Source organism: Hippopotamus amphibius, chromosome 7 (genome assembly GCF_030028045.1).
Source record: "Hippopotamus amphibius kiboko isolate mHipAmp2 chromosome 7, mHipAmp2.hap2, whole genome shotgun sequence".
Taxonomy (NCBI): domain Eukaryota; kingdom Metazoa; phylum Chordata; class Mammalia; order Artiodactyla; family Hippopotamidae; genus Hippopotamus; species Hippopotamus amphibius.
In genome coordinates this window covers 104,337,277-104,351,842 of record NC_080192.1, presented here as the reverse complement: position 1 = coordinate 104,351,842, position 14,566 = coordinate 104,337,277, and the positions used below count along the sequence as shown (strand labels likewise).

The 14,566-nt window shown below is 36.6% G+C and overlaps 1 protein-coding gene and 1 pseudogene across 4 annotated transcripts in view; both read right to left on the bottom strand.

The window, feature by feature from the left end:
* The window catches only part of ASB3 (ankyrin repeat and SOCS box containing 3), a 95,014-nt gene that overhangs the window by 42,165 nt on the left and 38,283 nt on the right, over nucleotides 1-14,566 (bottom strand). The gene's annotated exons all lie outside the window — the stretch shown is intronic.
* LOC130857846 (ATP synthase subunit g, mitochondrial-like) lies at nucleotides 3,793-4,122 on the bottom strand (annotated as a pseudogene).

The following is a 14,566-nucleotide window of genomic DNA, read 5'->3' as shown; positions in this document are numbered from 1 at the left end:
TGCACAGCATGGCAAAAAAAGAAAAAAAAGAAAGAAAAAATATATATATAAAGTATATATGTGTGTGTGTGTGTGTGTGTGTGTGTGTGTATAAAACATCCAATCTGAAGAACTGAGAGAAGAAAAAAAGACTAAAGGAAAATCAACTGTACACATCAAACAGTCCAACATACATTAATTAGAGTCCCAGAAGAAGAAAGTAAGAATTGGAAAGCAAAAAGTACATCTGAAGAAACAATGCCTGAAATTTTCCAAAATTTGATTTTAAAAACAAAAACAAAAGCCATGTTGACTTGCAGATCCCAGAAAAATCAGCAAACCACAGTGCTTTGGAAGAAGTCACTACACTTATGCCTTTACATTCTATGTAAGTTAAGGATGATTATATAAACATACCTGACAACTCTGCGGAAGAATTCAAATGATTATAAAAGGAGCTGCAGACAACAAGCCATTGAAATCAACTTAGCTATGATAATAGTTTAATTTTTTTCCAAGATTCCTATTTGCATTTGAAATAAAAACTACCATTTTACCAGGTCCTTTAAGACTCTGCAACAGTTAAATAATTAATCCAATTATTCAACAGTGCCAGGGACTGTACTTAAGCACAAGGGGCATGGCAAGCAACCAAAGCTACAAAGTAGCTGTCTTCATGGAACTTCCATTCTTGTGCTTGTTTATTATCTGTCTCTCTCACAATGGTAAATAAGTTCTGATAAAAGTAACTGTGAAATTACTTTTTGTGAAAGAAATTAACAAGGTAAAGTAACAGGCAGTGATTATGACAGTGCTATGTTAGAAAGGGGAATAGAGCTCATCTCTTTGAAACAGAGACCTCTGAACAGAGAAGTGAGAGGTAAGAAGCAGTAAGCCTTGCAAAGAGGTGGAAGAAGAGTACTCAAAACAGGAAATAAGCAGTGTAAAGGCAGTGAGGTAGGAAAAAGCTGAGTATGTTTGAGGAATAGCAAGATGGCCAGAGTGACTAAAGTGAAGTCAGGGAGAGGAAATAAAGCAAAAAAGGTAGAAAGAAGCCAAATTTTGTAAACCTTGGCAAAAAAGTTAGGATTTCTTTTTTTTTTTTTTAAGGAAAAAATGAATTTGCAGCTGGAGCTACTCCAAGGAGCACGGCTCAACACCTGCTTGTTCAGGACATAAATCCTGAGGAGTTGAGTGATTTGCCCAAAGTCACAGAGCTAATGCCTATCAGACTGGAATCCAGGCTTCCTAGCTGTTAGTCAGGACTCCTGCAACTACACCTGTGAATATTAACAAGAATAAGAGTCAGCAAACTGTTTCTGTAAAGGGCCAGAAAATACAGTCAGTCCCCAACTTAAAATGGCTCGAAAATGATTTTTCAACTTTACCATGGTGCAAAAGGGATACACATTCAGGAGAAACTGTACTTCAAATTTTGATATTCTCCTGGGCTAGCAATATGTGTGTGGTACGATCATCTCTCACAATGCTGGGCAGTGGCAGCAAGCTGCAGCTGCCAGTCAGCCACAAAACCACGAGGATAAACAGCTGACTTACAGCCATTCTGTATCCATACAACCCCATTCTGTTTTTCACTTTCAGTATGGTTTCAATAAATTACACAAGATACTCAACACTTTATTATAAAATAAGCTTTGTGTTAGATGATTGTGCCTAATGTAAGGTACAATGTAAGCTAATGTTAGTGTTCTGAGCACATTTAAGGTAAGCTAGACTAAGCAATGATGTTCAGTAGGCTAGGTATATTAAGTACATTTTCAACTTACAACATTTTCAGCTTACAATGGGCTTATTGGGATGTAACCTCATCCTAAGTTGAGGAAAATCTGTACTCTATTACATCTAGTTTCTCTGGTTCAACATTATGTTTGTAAAATTTATTAATATTGTTGCCTCTAGTTGCAGATCATTCCTTTTCATTGCTGTACAGTATTCCATTGTGTAAACAGAACACTATTTATCTGTTCTATTGTTGGCAGATGCTCATTGTATACATTCCTGGTGGTGCTGTTATACAGTGCTACAATGAGACTACTCTAGTACAAGTCTTTCACTGAACACTGATACACATTACTGTTGAATATATATATGCCTAGGAATGGAATTGCTGGGACACAGAGTATATATATACTCAGCTTTAGTAAATTCTTCCAAACAGTTTTTCAAAGTGGCTATACCAAATTCACACTCCCATCAGCAATCTATCTTCTGGTTGTTCCACATCTTCATAAATACTTGGCATTTTCAATCTTTTTCTTTTTTAGCCATTCTGGTAGTTGTGTAGTGTTTACTCTTACCTTAATCAGTCACTTCAAATTCTCTTTGGAAGTAGTTGAGATATGAATAAATAAAATATAACATTGTCTTTATCCTCAGTTCCTTTGGGACTCACTAGCCTGAGGGTAAAAGTGAAGTTACATAAACTGTAAACTAAACTTTCAAATCCTGACGCTGGTGTTATAGAAGAACAAGTTGATAACAGCTATAGCTGGCTGATGGTACATAGGAGTTCACTATATTATGTTCTCTACTTTCATATATATTTTTTTTGACACACTGTCTTATTTTATTCAAATAGCAGTCTGCTCACACATGGTCCAAGAACACCCAAATAATAAAGCAAATTAAAGGCAACCCTCAGAATGGGAAAAAATAATTGCCTATGAAACAACGGACAAAGGATTAACCTCCAAAATATACAAGCAGCTCACACAGCTTAATACCAAAAAAGCAAATAACCCAATCCACAAATGGGCAGAAGACCTAAATAGACATTTCTCCAAAGAAGACATACAGATGGACAACAAACACATGAAAAGATGCTCAACATCACTAATCATCAGAGAAATGCAAGTCAAAGCCACAATGAGGTATCACCTCACACCAATCAGAATGGCCATCATCACAAAATCTGGAAACAACAAATGTTGGAGAGGGTGTGGAGAAAAGGGAACTCTCCTGCACTGCTGGTGGGAATGTAAGTTGGTACAGCCACTATGGAAAACAATTTGGAGGTTCCTTAAAAAACTACAAATAGAACTACCATATGATCCAGTCATCCCACTACTGGGCATATACCCAAAGAAAACCATAATCCCAAAAGAAACTTGTACCATAATGCTTATTGCAGCACTATTTACAATAGCCAGGACATGGAAGCAATCTAAATGCCCATCAGCAAATGAATGGATAAAGAAGATGTGGCATATATACACAATGGAATATTACTCAGCTATAAAAAGGGATGAGATGGAGCTATATGTAATGAGGTGGATAGACCTAGAGTCTGTCATACAGAGTGAAGTAAGTCAGAAAGAGAAGGACAAATATTGTATGCTAACTCACATATACGGAATCTAAAAATGGTACTGATGAACTCAGTGACAAGAACAAGGATGCAGGTACAGAGAATGGACTGGAGAACTCGAGGTATGGGAGGGGGTGGGGGGTGAAGGGGAAACTGAGACGAAGCGAGAGAGTAGCACAGACATATATATACTACCAACTGTAAAATAGACAGTCAGTGGGAAGTTGTTGTATAACAAAGGGAGTCCAACTCGAGGATGGAAGATGCCTTGGAGGACTGGGGAGGGGAGGGTGGGGGGGACTTGAGGAGGGGGGAGTCAAGGAAGGGAGGGAATACGGGGATATGTGTATAAAAACAGATGATTGAACCTGGTGTACCCCCCAAAAAAATAAAAAAATAAATAAAAAGTTAAAAAAAAAAAAAAAACAGATGATTGAACTTAGTGTACCCCAAAAAAATAAAAAAAAAAATAAAGCAAATTAATCATGTTAAAGATTGGTCTTCAAATATCATAGCCAATGATGCCACACTTGCCTATGATCTCGCCAACATAAAACCACATCCACATCTTGGTGGCCACCAAACCATTCAGTAGAGCTTCCTTAACTGCGAGCTGTTTGAAGCTACCAGTTTGAGCACTATTGAGAATTTTTTTCAAGCTCTGAATAGCTGTAGGGATCTCAGGAAGGGGTTGGAGGAATGAGCTCAACCTTGGCATAGTGCCAAAATGCGGCCAATCAAGGCTTCAAGTAAGTCACAGCAGTGTTGACCAGCACTGGGGCCTTCTCCAAGAGGTTACACATAAACTGGGCCATGGTTCTGGACTGAAAGTCCGTCGCCCCCTCATGTATATTTTAAATGTTTCACAATAAAAGTTTTTAGTATTTTTCACGAGTTCATGGTCCCACTTGCATAATACAGAAGATGCATCTCCTGACAAATTCTACCCCACTAAGGACTTCTGATCGCCTAAATAATCTTGTCATCTTCTTCTCTGAGACACCTTCCTGATGTGTACAGTTGTAAAGGTTATAACTGGCACAGTGCCAATAAGAATGATGTCACCGAGTGCTGTTTATCTCCTAATTCTATATATGCAAGATGCCAAAGTGATGTTGGTCTCCCTGCAGTGCCCACTGTACAGGCAACATGCTACATCTGAACAACAGTGAATAAGATGCCCTGTTCCCTAACCTGCAACATGCTCTGTCACTAAGCCTCCTACAGAGCAGGGCCACTCATATACCTGTATCTCTCAGAGCTGCTCATGGAAACAGATCCTTCATCTTCTACCTTCAGCTCCTCTCACTACAGGGCTCAAATATGAATCCCTGAAGCTGAAAAACCAGGCTGTTCTTCTACCCTTGTCTCCCAGAGGTCTCCCTACCACCCAGTCACTCAAATAAGAATCTCCACCTGAAAACCATTAATTCTACCCCTGAATTTGCCACCTACTAGTTCACGACACAACTGCTCAGATACCTCAGGCATATCTGAATTATAATTTAGGATCAAGATGGTACTCTAACTGAAAGAACACAGGTTGTGTAGTCAGGCACTCTGTCCAGCTGTGAGCAAGTTAGTCTCTCAACCTCATTTACACTTACAAAATAAGGATAACCTACTTAAATATGGGTTTTTATGTTGATTGAATAATTAATATAAGTAAATACAGTAGGTGCTCAATAAATGTTCCTTTTTTCCCTCCCCTCAATCCCCCTCACCCCTTTCCTGATATACAACTGGTCAACTTCTTTTCCTAATAAACTCTACAAATAAGATACTCAGAGGGTTAGGTTTTCAATCATGAGTGGTTAGGCCATAATTACAATTCCCTCAATACTTATCCAGCTCTCTGAATAAACTTCTCATATTGGTTACTTTCAGTCCATGCACCCTAAGAACAGCCTCTTCCCTTTGCAGAATCAATCCTTTTGTCCAATAACCAAGTTAACTGGAACTATTATCTAGCACTACAAGAAGTGCATATCCAGATCCCCTCCAAAGTGAGAGTACAGACCCTTAAGTTTCCCCAATTTATTGTCCAATTTACTTCCTCCATAATCATTTCCGACAAATCAGTTTTATTAGTTTTAATAAACGTTTATGTTTACCTTTCCTCTACCACAGTCATACTGATCTTGTCTTACAAACATACACACTATTTCCCATCCTCAAAAAAGGAATCCAAAGCCCATAATCCTCTATCTTTCCAAGGCCACCACCTGTATGAACACTCATTCGCTTACCAGATTTCTCTCTCTTCCAAAAAACAGAACTGGGTCTGTAAGTAGGCAAATGCTGTTTACACAGAACCTTTATGCTCTTTCTCATCCTTCCACTTCCTGTCCAAATATTCACAGACCTAACGACTTCAGACTGCTTGGAGCGTTAAGTCTGATAATCACCTAATCAACTGAGGATAATAAAGGAAATTCAGCTGCAATTTCTACCATCCCACTGATAAGCAAAGCTGATTGGCTAAGCTGGTGTTTCTTTGCTCCCTCACCTCTCTACAAGGGACCCACCACACACTATATAGCAACGGAGACCAACACTTCAAAGATAGAAGAGGACTACAGCCCAGTTAAGGCTATACAAAGCCCTGTGCTCTCCAATACAGAAGCAAGTAGCCCTATATGGCTATTTAAATCTAATTAAATTAAATTAAATTAAAATTTGAGTACCTCAATCAAACTAGCCTCATTTGAAGTGCTCAAGAGCCACACTTGGCTAGTGACTGGACAGTATGGATTTAGGACACTTCCAAGTTCTACTGGACAGCTCTGGTCTAGAGTTTAGAATTTAACTGAATTGTAATTTAACCTAGAACACTAGGCATATTTTCCTCCAAGATAACATGCCTGCCAATGAGGACAGGGAGCCAGGCCATTAGTTGTGGCTCCTATGGTTTGGGGCAGGTGTTCAAGGAGGGAAAGGAAATGAGTAATTTTGGAACCTGGAAAAGTACTGTGGATTTCCAGAGAGAAAAAGAAAACAGAATCATAGGATCTGATATTACACTGGCATCCAATAGAGACCAGAGCCCAAGGATAAAGAATAAAGATGAAATAAAACATTTTTATTTGGAAGTGGAACCATTTGGAAGGCACAGGTCAAAGTGCCTAAGGTACACAGAGAGATGGGAAAAAGGCCTTCCCCCCTTCAATCCAAACAGGTATTGTCTATAAGACTCTAGCTGGGACAGGAGAAAAGAAAAACCAGAAGCTCTGATGGCAGGGACACTGAACCTCTAAAAACAGGTCAGACTATTGTGTTGAAGAAACCTGTAAAAGTCTAAGAAAGCAAGAATGATATGAGAACATCATTTCTTGCAATAATTTCTAGGGAAACATTTATATTTTTAAAGAAACACGTCTTTCCATTTCCTATATTTAAGAGAGAAGAAGAAGTAATCTGGGATAACATAACCTAAATAACAAAACATTGCTGAAAAGAAAAAAAATCAAGGAAATGGAAGCAGCCACTGACCCACATAAAACTTCTAATCAAAATCAAAACTCAGCTGAAGCATGTAGCACACTGAGCACAGTCACAAGCCCCACAGGAAGATTTCATGAAGACATGGACTCGACATAGGATTCTCACCTGGGAAAAATATGGCAGAGCTATACATACATGTAAGGAATCTAACTAGGAAGAGTAATCTCTAACTAAAAATAGTAAACAATGATCATTAATGCAGCACTCATTAAAGAAAAAATTTCTAAAGGAGAGATTTTTTAAAATATAATTATCCTACTGAATGCTCTTTTGGAAAAATGCCTAATGTGACCATGTGTTCCAGGGAACTACTGTAAACAAGTTCTGTACCAAATGCAAATTACTGTGAGCTGAATTTGACATCTATAAGCTAGAAATATACTCTTTCATCTTGAGGCTCAGATTTTGACAGCAGTTCTACTGAGAGACATCACAGTCAGTAAGGCTGTAAAGAGCAGTTTAACCATAGGCTGTCCATCTTCCCTAGTTATAGCAACAGTCTGGTGATTTCCCAGGGCCTCAGAGATCACCTACTACGTACTCTATTAGTACATTTGATTTATAGATGAATTTTTAACTGTATCTATGCTTTTTTAAGTTCTACATGTACTCTATTCTCCATTATGCACTTCATTTTTCTATATAACTCAACAATCAATCTTTCCATTGTATATCTAATTTGAATAAAACTTTTTGCCCTACCTCGTTCACAAAGCAAAAAAGAATGTTTGCAGCCATTTTATCTACTATGTATTTCTCTGGTCCTGTGGTTACACTGACATCTGGTGGCACTAGAAAAAAAACTAGACTGCAATGGCAAGTGATTTTTTTTTTCCCTAGTGTTGTGAATTTATTCTATGCGACCTCAGATTTTATGTTTTTCTAAGACTTTACCTATACCCAGGACAGCAGAACTACTAAAGTACTATACTAACTCCACTGACAGCATAAGTTAGTTTCAACTTTTCACTTTGACAAAGTGACTGGCAAGGATGGAGAATTATTTCAAGAATGTCACTGGGTAAGTAGGACTACCCACAGTTATTTATTTCGTAATTAAATTTTATAATCAGAATGGTTATAAAGTAAGGTTTTCCCATCAAAGACATAAATAATTTCAAACCATTCTCCCTATATATACAGATATATTCCTATAACGTGTCTTGGCCATGAATCTTTAGTCTGAAATGTAGTCTTTGACTGCTACTTAGAAAAATTTTTTCTAAAATTATAATGAAAAGTTAACACTTCTTTCTTACAAAGGCCCTCGTGTCTGCTCAATGACTAACAATCTTAAAGAAAGTATACTGATGGGAAAAACCATGATCTCACGGACAAAAGTCATCATGTTAGGAATATAAATAACAGAAAGATTGTGTTGAGTACCCCAATCTAATTCTACATGTTGCCACTGACATGTCTCTATTTCTGATAGAAAGAAGTCAAATGGGCAATTAGACATCGGAGGTCATAGCCAAAAAAACACATCTTTCAATCACATGAAAGCCTTAGAAGACAAAAACCTAAAATTCCACTACTTTATTATTTTTCCATATGTCTCCCCACCAATAGTCAAGAGAAACATTTGATTTAGATAGCACACCCTTAAATTTACATATTCACCTAGAGCTATAAGAGTGAATTCTACCACTTTCTGTAATTATATAATTCACGTTTTTGAAGTACTCGTAGCAGTATTTTTCTTATAGGAGCCACATCTGTATGATCTCCACAATATGGCTTAGAGAAATAAATCATTACACTGAGGTGCCCTATCAAAGAAAAAGTACATGGCAAAACATTCCTCATCCCAAGGACCACTTCAGTGTTTAGGACTCTGCACTCTCACTGCCAAAGGCCCAGATTCAATCCCTAGTTGGGGAAACTAAGATCCCACAAGCCAGGGCACGGCATGGCCAAAAAAAATAAATGAATTAATTTCATTTAATTTAATAATTATTCAATTATGAACATGCAAGAACTCAAGGAACATTATTCCCATGGGTCCTTTTAGAGGACTCTATTATAAAGGAAGAATTTAGTTAACCAAGCAAGACTGGAAAAACCACAGCAAAATGACTGGTGATAAATTTCTAAGCTATTAAACCAGAGAACTATAAGAATAAAATAAAATGAAGGTATTAAGATGCCAGAATAGGATGCAAAACGTTATTTCCACTGACAGTGTAATATAATATAACTAACAAAATTTGGAAAAGGACAGAAAAAAGAAAAAGTTACACAAGGAGAATACAGGGATACTGATTTCTTCATTTTTAAAAGCTGGAAGTTTAACTCTATCAATCAAACATGACTATGAATAAAATGACAGATGGCATAAATATAATTAATTATATGAAGGTAACACAAGAAAGATAATAAATATACCAGTTTCATAACTGCTTACTTTAAGGAATGAAAAGCTATAGTCTTAAAGCATAGAAGAGTATGATATAAAATAATAAAAAGTTGTAACAAGAAAGCAAACAGAACATGAAATTAACATTTTTAAACTGTAACTTTTTGGTGAAGAGCCATACTTCAGACCTGAGAAAACTCAAACTCCTATTTTCGAGAACATGCCCTCAAATAAAAATGCCTAAGTTACAATTCTTGAGGAGGATGATTAATCTTTCCATTGAAAGATCTAGAAATAACTCCAAATATTAAGTTTAATTAATATAATACACATTAAATAGATGAGTGCTAAACCTCAAAATTCATAGCACCTCAAAAAATAACTCTATGAATAATTGTTGATCCATGAAAATACAGTGGAAAGTGAAATATAGGTTGGTCTGTTCACCTCTGTAATATATCAACAGAGTCAGAGTTAAAGGAAAGGCCACATGAGCTAAAGGGTGACATATTTTACAATTTAATATTGAAATAGGCAGCCTTACATAACACTGTTTATAAAACACTTTGTTCCTAACAAACATTACAGCTGTGTTTAACGTTGACGGTTACACAGACTAAGCAGAGACTGAGAAGAACAAAAAATGAAAAATAATCCATCAAAAACCAAAACAACACACTGTGCTATTCTCATGCAATTCTCAGAGAAATCGTTCTATGAAGTCACACTGGGCTGGAACTGAGCCTCCAACTGTTGTTTTAAATATAACAAAATAAAGATAAAACCTATTTCCTATATAATCAGCTATATTTTCACTTAGAATCTACTACATTTATAAACAAGGGTATTCTTATTTCCAAAGCAGTTTTATAAATCTATCCTTAGAATATTTACTGTGTGTGCATTCATGAGGCAAAGGAAAGGGAGTAGAGAGAGAAGGCAAGAGTAAAGAAAATAAATAAGGGGCAGACTCCATGTTAAACATAAACTCTAAATTGCACACTAGCAAATGATGTTCTATAAGAACAATTTTCACGCGGAAAGATATGGAGTAGAAGTTTCCTGAATTTCCCCTTTCTGGTGGGATTTTCTCATTTTGATTCTTAACTGCCATTGAACTGAGATCTTCCGTCCAAATTCAGTTTTATGAAAATCTTAGTGAGTTCTGTGTAGTGAAGATATTCCCATTATAAACAGTGGAGTAGTATAAATTTCCTGTCTGCATGTAGCCTTCAGTTCAATTGTAATGACACACCACTGATGTTGATGACTTTTCCAGTCACCTGGAAGTTTTCATAGTTCTGCATTCATTTTCTATCTCTTGATCCTCCAGTTTAACTAGTAACTGGGCCTTAGGATAGATACTACAACATGCAAAGGAATACAGCCTCCCTTGGGGGAAGGGGCAACATACCCCAAAGTTTCAGCAATGAACTCTACAGGGACTTCCCTGGTGGCACAGTGGTTAAGAATCCACCTGCCAATGCAGGGGACATGGACTGGATCCCTGGTCCAGGATGATCCCACATGCCATGTGCCACAACTACTGAGGCTGCGCTCTAGAGCCCGTGCGCCACAGCTACTGAAACTACCGCAATAAGAAGCCCGTGCATCACAACAAAGAACAGCCCCCGCTCGCCTCAACTAGAGAAAGCCCGTGCATAGCAACGAAGAGCCAATGCAGCCAATAAATAAATAAATACATAAATTTATTTTTAAAAAAAGAAAGAGAGCTTCCCTGGTGGCGCAGTGGTTAAGAATCTGCCTGCTAATGCAGGGGACACGGGTTCAAGCCCTGGTCTGGGAAGATCCCACATGCCGAGGAACAACTAAGCCCATGTGCCACAACTATTGAAGCCCACGTGCCCAGAACCCCGTGCTCTGCAACAAGAGAAGCCACAGCAATGAGAAGCCCACGAACTGCAATGAAGAGTAGCCCCCTGCTGTCCACAACTACAGAAAGCCAGCGTGCAGCAATGAAGACCCAATGCAGCCAATAAATTTTTTTAAATAACTAAATAAATAAACTATTGGAAGGAAGGAAGGAAGGGAGGAAACTCTACAGATGGGGAAGGAAGCTATACTAGATGGGCAGTCCTCCTTTCTCACTTTAAGTCCAGTTGGTCCAACCACTCTTCCTCACCTAGAGATTATCATTTGTAGTTTACTGCAAACCTTGAAATGTTTTGGATTTTGTTTTAATAAAAGAAACTCTTCTAGTACAGACTGAAACACAGATCACTACAGTTATTTAAAAGAGGGAGAAAGATACAGGTTAAGTAAAGCAGATTGCTAAAGTTTTGTCATATTATTTACGGGACAGAGCAGACACTGGAGCCCAGGACCCCTAACTAAAGAAACACCTAACTGAAGAGTCACATATCCATTCTTCGTCACTATGGTTTTGCAAAATTCAGATTGTACTTTTCCTTTTCTCTTCCTTTTCTAAAAACACTCTACTTCCAAACAAGGACCTAATACAATTGATGCAGTACTTGAGCATGTAAAAGTACTGTATGTACTACATATCCTTGGGCTTAAATGCTCTGCTTGAATCAAAATATTTTTTGTATTAGCCAATACAAAACATAGTTAGGATGGTAAGTTTGCTGCCAAAGAAACTAAGTAAATCCTATTACTGAAAATAAGTGATTTAAAGTTATTCACTGGTTTGAATTATTTTGGCAACTTTTCCTTCATTAACATAAAAAAGAGCAAGTTAATTATATCCTGAAATATAAACCACTAAAAACTCTGCATCTCCAACTTTCTCCAAACACTTATCTAATAAGTAAGCACAATACTGAATTTCGTAAATAGAACTATCACATTTTGAAACTGTAAACTAAGTAATCAAACTAGCATTACTCAAACAATCCCATGTAATATTAATGTTTTTTTGAGATATTCCCCCTGAGTGTTGCACAAAGAAAAACAATATTAGTATCGAAGACATTTCAAAATGCTGGATTAAAGTCTAAACAAGTGATGTTTTATAGGAAGCCATTTCAGAGATCTTCATGCTCTCATTCAACAAATAATTCACTGCATGCCTACCATATACAAGGCACTGATCTGAGTTTGGGAGTTACAGCAGTGAACATGCTGTCATGGAACATTCCTCCCAGTGAGGGGAATCAATAACCAAAACAGCAAATAAATAAAATAGCTGCAGCCAGGAATAAGAACTATGAAAATACCAAAATAAGGATAACATAGAGTACAGACGATACTGCAGGCTAGGTAGACACATAAACCTACATGGCTATTATTTTTTGTTTTTCTACATTGGGGAATATAGAACATAGCATTTCCCGAACATATTTCGATCAGGAACCCTTCTGTCAATGAACATCTATTAATAGCTCACTGAATCAATTCAGGAAATGCTATTCTAACCAAGACACAGACAGTAATATCAAGATCAAAACTTAAATACAGCACTTCTGATCCTAAACACAGTGTTTTCACACTTCCTGATCTGTGAGAGTAGAAATAATACTACTACATATTTCATAGAATCATAGTGAAAATTAAACAAGATAATTCACGTAAAACAACTGACATAGGGTTTGGTCGACATTCTCTGCTTAATAAATGTTGCTACTATTAGTACAGTACTCTGTTATATTTTCCTCTGTCATCCCAGGGTGACTTATCTTTCCCTCCTTTAATACCTTGAACACTTTACTTCTCTTTTACAGGACTTATTTCATTTTATTCACTCCTCTATGTTAGATTCCTTGAAGATAACAACTAGAATAGAGATTGCAAATAGCACAGCCTCAACGAAAGCTTAAGCTTACTATGTAGTTGTACAGAATATTCAAAGTGGGTTAAATGTGGATGTCGAAAAAAAAGAAACTTTATGTAAAAAGTAATCTCCCCTCTAGGAAACTCAAACCATATTACAACAAGGCTTCCCTGAAACATTTTCATAACAGTATATATCACATATTCAAAACACTTTTATAAATTAACATCACCAGTAATTGATCATTTTCTTCCTGATACGATGCATTAAGATACCATTTCACTTCAGTGGCATTCCTGGAGAAATGCATAACTGGTACTTTATCAAGAAAAAACATCAGACAAACCCAAATTGAAAGACATTCTACAAAGTAAACGGCCTGAACTCTTCAAAAATGTTAAAATCATACAAGACTGAAAACTGTTCCAAATTACAGGAGGCTAAAGAGACATAACATCTAAATGTAATAAATAATCCTGGACTGATCCTGAACCAATACAAAAATTTTTTTATTTGCTAAAAAGGACATTAGTGAAACAACTGGCAAAACTAAGTAAAATGTATAGATTAAATAACAGTTCTGTACCAATGTTAACTCCCTAATTTTGATTATTTTATGGCAATTATATAAAAGAAATTCATTGTTCCTAGGAAGTTCACACAGAAATATTGATGGGTAAAGAAGCTTTATGTCTGTAATTTAATCTCAAAGGGTTCCAAAAAATATACATATGGATAAATATATAGGGAGAAAAAAATGACATAGTGAACAAGGCAAAAGAACCAATTGTGGGTGCAAGGTATATAAGAATCCTTTGTAGTGTTATTTCCATAAGTCTGAAATTATTTCAAAACAAAACACATTTTTGTCTAATAAAAAAACAGAAAAAAAAGGGAAAGATGGCAAATAATCATGTGAAAAGATGTTCAACATCATTAGTAATCAGGAAAAATACAAATTAAAGTCACAACCAGATACCACTAAATCCCTATTAAAATGACTAAAATGTAAAAAAAAAAAAAGCAAAAAAAGAAAAATTTGTCAATACCAAGTGTCATGGTGAGGCTGTGGGGCAACTGAAACTCTCAGACATTACTGGAGGGAATGCAAAATGGTAGTCACTTTATAAGAAACTTCCAAATTGTTTTCCAAAGTTAAACATACACTTACCACACAACCCAACAATCCTAAATATTAATTCACAGAAATGAAAATGTATATTCAAACAAAACCTGTGTGCAAATGTCTGTAGCAATTTATTCATAATCACCACCCACTGAAAACAACTCAAATGTCTATCAACTGGTAAACGGATAAATCATGGCACATGCATACAATGGAATACTAAGCAATAAAGGAATGAATTACTGACACATGCAATAACATGTGCGAATCTCAAAAGCATTATGCTAAGTGAAACAAATCAGTCTCAAAGGGGTTACCTGTTGTATTATTTCATATATATTTATGACATTCTGTTAAAAAACAAACTACAGGAGAGTTCCCTGGTGGTCTAGTGGTTCCACTAGTGGTTCCTGGTGGTTTGGGCTTCCACTGCAGTGACCCAGGTTCAATTCCTGGTCAGGGAACTGAGATCCCACAAGCTACAGACAACAACAACAAAAAAGGCAAACTACAGAG